This window comes from Pagrus major, chromosome 18 (assembly GCF_040436345.1).
Source record: "Pagrus major chromosome 18, Pma_NU_1.0".
Taxonomy (NCBI): Eukaryota; Metazoa; Chordata; class Actinopteri; order Spariformes; family Sparidae; genus Pagrus; species Pagrus major.
The window spans coordinates 14,620,405-14,629,606 of record NC_133232.1 but is presented as its reverse complement, the minus strand read 5'-3'; the positions used below and the strand labels follow the sequence as shown (position 1 = coordinate 14,629,606).

The 9,202-nt window shown below is 38.1% G+C and overlaps 1 long non-coding RNA gene across 1 annotated transcript; it reads left to right on the top strand.

The window, feature by feature from the left end:
• The first annotated feature begins 270 nt into the window (after nt 1–270).
• Nucleotides 271–1,521, top strand: LOC141013779 (uncharacterized). Its single transcript, XR_012180445.1, has 3 exons — nt 271–451; nt 570–645; nt 1,075–1,521. It is a non-coding gene; the product is annotated as an uncharacterized lncRNA (long non-coding RNA).
• The last annotated feature ends 7,681 nt before the right edge of the window (nt 1,522–9,202 follow it).

The window sequence follows — 9,202 nt, the reverse complement described above, 5'->3', positions numbered from 1 at the left end:
AAATAATCTTACATAAAATGAATAAATAGGATTTATGATTAAAATCATAAATATGTCAATAAATAGATTAAAAAGGTTAAGATACACACGTTTATTTACGTCTGTCTTAAAAAGAGTGTTTTGTTTATTTCAAGTGTGGCGAATGTGCCTTTCTGGAAGTGTAAAAGATTCGGGTGACATGAGGAGTTCACGTGATGTGAAGTAGAGCAGCCAATCAGACGCCGTCAGGGTGTACGTGCAGGCGTGTTGTTTTTTTCTCTCTCTCTCGGCCGGACCGTCGTCGAGGTGGCTGCATGCTAAGCTTCGGCTGCAGATATTACCGTTTGTGGAAAAAAGCCAGATATTCCAAAAGTCTGAGTTAACTTTTTATCGTCGGCGCAGAGAGCGAAGCCTTTTCTTTTGCCGTGGGTGAAAGCAGACCGTGTGTTTTGTGACGGAGACGGAGGAGAACGTGAGTGTTTATTAGCAGCTACGGCGCTAGCTCCGACCATTAGCCACATGTACTTCGCTAAATTATATTTTTGAGGTTACACATTACTGAACTCCCATGTCCCTGTCTCTTAAAAAAGCGGAACCTGGACAGACGAGCCGTGTATTCTTCCTTGTGCCCGGAGTGTGTGTGTTTATGTGAAGTTTGAGCCTCTGGTGAGTAGCCTCAACTTAATTGATAAAAGTCCGGTGAACGGAGCTGAAATGTGCATCTGCTAATGTTAATATGGATTAGTGAGGCATTAAATTCATGTGTATAGTGTTTAAAAAAAAATGTTTTATATATCTGTGTTGTGTACATTACCCCCCGCTCGGTGTATTTTCTCTGAGAGCGAGCGGCGGTAGAGAAAAAAAAGAGGAAAAGAAAGGAGATGAACGTAAAGAAATATTCCGCCATTTTGGCTCATGTTGATGTTTATATTGTGTTCAGTTCATTTAAAAGCACAGTAAAAGTGGTTAAAACAATTATTAAGAAACAATGTTATAATATACATGTATAAATATGTGTTTATATGCATTTATTTACATTTAGAGTATATTTTATTTACATGAATATATAGTAACCCTTTCTTTTGGCCTTTATAGGCCGGGTCTTTTTGTCTTATGTATGGATTCCTGGGTTTGAGATCTACACAAAGACTACTTCTTCTGCTGAGGATTTCCTCCTGTTCTGTAAGGTAGAAGGGACCTCAGTGGTCGTGGCGAGCTACTCAAAACAGAGACTGTGATTTATTCAGAGACTGAATTTATTGGAAACTGTGGTCGATATCTCATGTGTGTGTTGACACTGTAAACATTTTATTTTTATTTTTACTTTTCTATTCATTTTTTATTTATTTTATTTCTTTATTCAAAACAATATAACACACTTAAAACTTACCTGTTGGTTGTGTCAATTATTTACTCTGTCACTCAATGCATATTGCCAATACCCCTTTCTCCTAGAGCGATCTAGACTTCTGATTTACTAGTCCACGAGGTAATTAATGCACTGATAAAATATCTGTATCTCCTAGTTTTTAAAATCAACAATTAGAGCTAAGGCAGGTTACATAACCTCTTCATTATTTTGTGTTGCTAAGGAAAAGAATATTTAAGGGGTTCCACGGCGGTTGTTAGGTGACGCAGCTTGTATTTCACGAAGACCCGCCCCCTACTAAGCTTCTGATTGGCTGCTCTTCTAACCCCAACAAGAGCAACCAATCAAGCCAATTAGAGGCAGATTAGGGCGGGTCTTGGCGGAATGAGTTTAATAATAAAACCCAAATCTTCAATATGAGGGCTCATTTAGTGGTTTTGACTAAATGAATCCCAATGATTATTATAAATGAGCTATTTTCACATTCATTTTATGTATGATAATAACAAGCCAAGATAATAGAGTTGATCCAACTTCCAAAATATCCTACAAGTAATTTAGGATTCATGCCCAGCACTGACAATCAAGCCAGCCCAAAGCACTAGTCTTAGTCATGAAGTCCTCTAACCAAAATATTGAATATATCTCAGCTTCCTCCTATTTATCAGAACTCCTTCCCCCCACTAAATGCCACTAAAGTGTCAAGTGGGACCTCCTTCCTGTCTGTCTCCAGCACTTTAAACAAGCTGGACCAGGATAGATCTGACAAAGGTTTCAAATATTTGAACAAGCCAAGAAAGTTTTAATCAAACATTAACCAGGCACTCTGTAAAATGACATCACCAGCGATGCAACATAAATCAAAAGTCCCTTATTACTTTCATAAGAAACCAAGATGAATTCATCTGCTAGTAGTCAGGCGAGGTCTGTGCTACAGCAGTTTGTTTGGCATTTTGACACACACACACACTAAAACACACACACACACACACACACATTGGAGTGGTGGCCATCTCTCTGGTTGTTTATGTCACCGTGGTTTATGGGGGACAGCTGATCTCTAGACCAGAAGACCGGGGACACGGTTTACTTGACACTCATGCTACCGGTGGTGTATATAATTATAGTTACACAAATTTATATTATTGATTAATTTCTGTACACAAAGAAATGATCATGTAAATGGTTTTAATGAGTCTCACTTTAAGACTTAAATGGGAGTAAAATCAGATAATTATTTCTATTGATACAATTAGTTGTGTTAAGTTGTGTAGCTGTGTAGTTGTGTTAGTTGTGACTTTAATAGTCACTTGCACTTTGTAGTTAAATAAAAATGGACCATTACACTTCTAATAACATGGCCTGCAGCAAACACAACCTTTGAAAATGTTTTTTATTTCTTGTTTTATTTACATGCAAGGCGATGGACATAATATATAGATAAAAATATAGATATTATTGTGAAAGTCCTCCTCAGAAATGTCTGACTAGATACTTTTTTTGACATATTTGTGCTTGTCAGAATCATGAGTGTTTACTGCCCTCCTGTGGTCACAGTGAGGAACTACATCATGCTACTGCTTTATGAAGCACTTTTAACCAGGATTAAAATATTACAGGCATTATGCAATCAGGCAAATAAAACCATACAATAATAATAATAATAAAACAATTAGGACACGTTGGAGGTAAAACAGGATAGGATTAATAAAAAGCTCCATTAAAAAAATACATTTTGAGAAATGATTTAAAATGATGAGATGAAGATGTCACTGATTCTGTAAAGCTCATGGGGACAAAACATCAGTATAAGCTATATCAGTGTGCATGTAAATCTTAATATAAATACTGAGAATAACATTGGGCTTTTATCAAAAGACAATAAGATGAACATTCAGGTCAAAGTCAAACGTTTGCTTTTATATCAGCGTGATTGTGATTCATCATACAACCAAGTTATTATCATAAAAGGTTCAAAATAAATCTTTTCTTTTGACATGTATTATTTCTCTGTGTCCCTTCAGATGCGAGCAGGCTTCTCTCGCCTTCAGGCTCTGGTTGGTTCCAGGAAGTTGTGTGCATCGTATCATGTGACGCGTCAGTGAGTCACGTGCTTCCAGGGTCGCTGTCGGGGCTACTTGGTAGTGGAGCAGATAAGTCACATAATCGTGCATTTGGTGATACAAGCATGAAAATTGGCATTAGCAGTCTCCATGGGTCACTTGACAAGAAAATTGTCCCAGCCACTTGGAATTTCAAGTTGGCAGCCATTTTTCAAGATGGCCGCCACCTTGGTCGAACAGTTAAGTGATGTAATTGTTTGGTTGGTGATATAGGCATGAAAATTGGCATGGGCAGTCTCCATGAGTCACTTGACAAGAAAATGCTCCCAGCCACTTGAAATTTCAAGATGGCGGCCATTTTTCAAGATGGCCACCACCTTAGTAGAGCAGTTAAGTGATGTAATCATTCAGTTGGTGATACACACATGAAAATTTGCATGCGCAGTGTACATGGGTCACTTGACCAGAAAATGCTCACAGCCAATTGAGATTTCAAGATGGCGGACATTTTTCAAGATGGCTGCCACCTTATTGGAGCATTTAGGCTAATACAAGCATGGAAACTGGCGTGAGCCGCCTAATGGATCTTCAAAAGGTCCATTTTCTCATATAAATATTGTTTTTTTAGTAAAGAGGATTTAGAGTCATTTTATGACCTCTAGCACTGATGCATAAAAATACACTTGTGTTGATTTGGTGATTACAGGTAATTTAGACTAGAGTGAATATCTGCACTACCAGGGCACACTGGTGATATATCACTGCTGTTAAACTCAGAGTGGGGTTCAATGTCAGCTAATTGAAAGTTAGTATCCCAAATGTTATCTACTTTACCCCAAATCAGTTAGATAGCCGCACCTGAATTGACAGGTTGTGCCAGCGCGGGAGAGCCGAGCCAAGGTTAACGGGGTTTTAGTTAACCGGATGGTGTACAGATCGCACGGGATTTAAACGGCATTGGATGAACGATCGGACTAGGTGTAGGGCGAAAGTATGAACCTAGTTGTATCCCATACAAGAATGTGCTTGGTAAAAGGTGGTAAAAGGATGAACCCTCGGCCTTTGCCTATACATTTGCTGCAGACATGGCAGAGATTATCATAACAGTTCAGAAAACCAACTGGGACAGATGTTGTATTTGCCAGCAGGACACAAAGGAAAAACTTGTTCAGCCGACTTTATTCAACATAGAACTTGATTGGATTGGTTATGTTAACATTGCAAGAAATGTTCCATTGTTTGCTGAGATCAATGCTCTGCCCATCAGACTCAATCCAGCCCGACTAGATGAGGGTGATGGCATGTGATGATGATGGTGGTGATGGTGGTGATGATGGCACATGTCTGTGTAGTTGCCCCTGCTAGACCCTATGTGCGTATTCTTTTTGCCAGGGTTACTCCCCCTTGGCCACCTGTGTTTTCTGGTGTAGACCTATGGCTCGGCTCCCCATCGCCACATCAGTGTGTCTTCAGTTCTAACAGTGAATCACATTTTCAGTTTAGTTCTTTAGTATTGTTTTCCACATGGCTAATTACCAGTGAGAGATATTTTTAGTTGAGGAGTTACTTTGTAATGTCAGCACCTCTACCTTTTATTTGTGAGAGATATTTTCAGTTTGTTACGGTTCTATGGCTGTGTCAGTCAGAGCTGCTGTTGCCTCTGGATCTGCCTATATTGCCATTCAGTTCTAATTGCTCAATTATTTTTTGGAGCGCTGTCCATTCAGCACCACAGCTGTGCTATTTTACTAATCTTCCTTTTTGTTTTCCCATCTTTTAGTATGTATTTGACAACGTAACTGTCTGTTTAAAAAAAAAAAAAAAAAACCTCCCTTGTGACTGTTACCTTGTCGTGGTAAGGGAGCTTGTGTACTTCACTGAACCCTGAGAGCTATGCCGTTAGGAGGCAACTCCTGGCAGGTTTTACCACATCGGACAGGTCAAGGGTGAGGAGTTAGACAAAACACAGTCAAAAAACCACTGTCTGCCTTTTTAGGAACTCAAATTAACATGAGAAAATATATTATTTAAAGATCCTGGTGGCAATCTGAAAGAATAGCTGCCATCTTGAAATCTCAATTGGCTGTGAGCAGTTTCTGGTCAAGTGACCAATGTACACTGCGCATGCCAATTTTCATGTGTGTATCACCAACTGAATGATTACATCACTTAACTGCTCTACTAAGGTGGCAGCCATCTTGAAAAATGGCTGCCATCTTGAAATTTCAAGTGGCTGGGACAATTTTCTTGTCAAGTGACCCATGGAGACTGCTCATGCCAATTTTCATGCTTGTATCACCAAATGCACGATTCTGCCTAAAATCAGCTCTTAGCCGCTCCACTATGGTGCGCCGAGCGTTCCGGCACCGACTGTGGGCCGTCATCACCATCTAAGCCTACACCAGAGGAATGATCGCTCGCCGGCTGTACAAGAGGCTGAAGGGAGAGGTAGAGACACTCACATACACACCAAGTACTGTACTTATGTACAATTTTGAGGTACTTGTAATTAATTTGAATTTTTATTTTTATTTTCAGCTGCTTTTTATTCTTTAATTCTAATTTTGAACTGAGATCTTTTCAAGAACAAACCTTTTGGTTGAGCCTGAGTTGTTTTTGGTAACCAGTGGACTCTTCCTTTCAGTACCGCAGGCGGCTGGAGGCCAAGAAGATGCGTCTGGCTGAAGAGGCCAAACTAAGGAATCAGACGTCTGCAAAGAGAGCGAAGGCTGAGGCTGAACGCAAACACCAGGTGGGAGTTCAACAAAGAATTCTGACATTTTCAAAACTCAGTTTATTCGTCATATTAAAACAAACTGTAATGTCTTATTCAACACCCTGATAGATATTTCTTCTGTGCTCCAGTCAAGGCTGCTCTGGCGGTGTGGATTTTTGTCATGACAAAAATCTATGAGACGCTAGGAAAGAAGACCTACAAGAGAGAGCTGCAGGTGCTGCAGGGGGAGGGAGAGGTAAGGAAGAGGAGGGTTTGGAGGGATGAGATTTGTATAGTCTGAGCAGATTTACTGGAGGACTAGTTTCTGTACCTGCTAGCAGAAGCATCTCTGATTAGTCTTTGAGCTGTCTCCTTCCCGTCCTCCTTGCAGACGCCTCACTCAGACAGTCACGGGGGGCCCTCCACGTTGAAAGTAGTTTGTATGTATTTCTAGTGTATTTGTACTGTGTGATGTGTATTTCTACTGTGTATTTCTACTGTGATGTGTATTTCTACTGTGTATTCTATTGTCTGCTCTGTATTTCTGCTGTGTATTTTGACTGTGTGCTATGTATATCTAGTGTGTTTGTACTGTGTGATGTGTATTTCTACTGTGTATTTCTATTGTGATGTGTATTTCTACTGTGTATTTCTATTGTCTGCTCTGTATTTCTGCTGTGTATTTCGACTGTGTGCTATGTATTTCTAGTGTATTTCGACTGTGTGCTATGTATACCTAGTGTATTTGTACTGTGTGCTGTGTATTTCTACTGTGTATTTCTATTGTGATGTGTATTTCTACTGTGATGTGTATTTCTACTGTGTATTTCTATTGTCTGCTCTGTATTTCTACTCTGTATTTCTATTGTGATGTGTATTTCTACTATGATGTGTGTTTCTACTGTGTATTTCTATTGTCTGCTCTGTATTTCTACTGTGTATTTTGACTGTGTGCTATGTATTTCTAGTGTATTTGTACTGTGTGCTGTGTATTTCTACTGTATTGTGATGTGTATTTCTACTGTGTATTTCGACTGTGTGATGTTTATTTTACTGTGTATTTCTATTGTGGTGTATTTCTACTGTGATGTGTATTTCTACTGTGTATTTCTATTGTGATGTGTATTTCTACTGTGATGTGTATTTCTACTGTGTATTTCTATTGTCTGCTCTGTATTTCTACTGTGTATTTCGACTGTGTGCTATGTATTTCTACTGTATTTGTACTGTGTGCTGTGTATTTCTACTGTGTATTTCTACTGTGATGTGTATTTCTACTGTGTATTTCTATTGTCTGCTCTGTATTTATACTGTGTATTTCGACTGTGTGCTGTGTATTTCTACTGTGTATTTCTACTGTGATGTTTATTTCTACTGTGTATTTCTACTGTGTATCTCTATTGTGATGTATATTTCTACTGTGATGTGTATTTCTACTGTGTATTTCTATTGTCTGCTCTGTATTTCTACTCTGTATTTCTGTTGTGATGTGTATTTCTACTATGATGTGTGTTTCTACTGTGTATTTCTATTGTCTGCTCTGTATTTCTACTGTGTATTTCTATTGTCTGCTCTGTATTTCTACTGTGTATTTCGACTGTGTGCAGTGTATTTCTACTGTGTATTTCGACTGTGTGATGTTTATTTCTACTGTGTATTTCTACTGTGTATTTCTATTGTGGTGTATTCCTACTGTGATGTGTATTTCTACTGTGTATTTCTATTGTGATGTGTATTTCTACTGTGATGTGTATTTGTACTGTGTATTTCTATTGTCTGCTCTGTATTTCTACTGTGTATTTCAACTGTGTGCTGTGTATTTCTACTGTGTATTTCGACTGTGATGTTTATTTCTACTGTGTATCTCTATTGTGATGTGTATTTCTACTGTGTATTTCTATTGTCTGCTCTGTATTTCTACTGTGTATTTCGACTGTGTGCTATGTATTTCTAGTGTATTTGTACTGTGTGCTGTGTATTTCTACTGTGTATTTCTAATGTGATGTGTATTTCTACTGTGATGTGTATTTCTACTGTGTATTTCTATTGTCTGCTCAGTATTTCTACTGTGTATCTCTATTGTGATGTGTATTTGTACTGTGTATTTCTATTGTCTGCTCTGTATTTCTACTGTGTATTTCAACTGTGTGCTGTGTATTTCTACTGTGCATTTCGACTGTGATGATTATTTCTACTGTGTATCTCTATTGTGATGTATATTTCTACTGTGATGTGTATTTCTACTGTGTATTTCTATTGTCTGCTCTGTATTTCTACTGTGTATTTCGACTGTGTGCTATGTATTTCTAGTGTATTTGTACTGTGTGCTGTGTATTTCTACTGTGTATTTCTAATGTGATGTGTATTTCTACTGTGATGTGTATTTGTACTGTGTATTTCTATTGTCTGCTCAGTATTTCTACTGTGTATCTCTATTGTGATGTGTATTTGTACTGTGTATTTCTATTGTCTGCTCTGTATTTCTACTGTGTATCTCTATTGTGATGTGTATTTGTACTGTGTATTTCTATTGTCTGCTCTGTATTTCTACTGTGTATTTCTACTGTGATGTGTATTTCTACTGTGTATTTCTATTGTCTGCTCAGTATTTCTACTGTGTATCTCTATTGTGATGTGTATTTGTACTGTGTATTTCTATTGTCTGCTCTGTATTTCTACTGTGTATTTCTACTGTGTGCTATGCATTTCTAGTGTATTGCTATTGTCTGCTCAGTATTTCTACTGTGTATCTCTATTGTGCTGTGTATTTCTACTGTGTATTTCTACTGTGATGTGTATTTCTACTGTGTATTTCTATTGTCTGCTCAGTATTTCTACTGTGTATCTCTATTGTGCTGTGTATTTCTACTGTGTATTTCTAATGTGATGTGTATTTCTACTGTGTATTTCTAATGTGCTGTGTATTTCTACTGTGTATTTCTAATGTGATGTGTATTTCTACTGTGATGTGTATTTCTACTGTGTATTTCTAATGTGATGTGTATTTCTACTGTGATGTGTATTTCTACTGTGTATTTCTATTGGCACCTCCAAGACGGTGGAAAAATGGGCTCA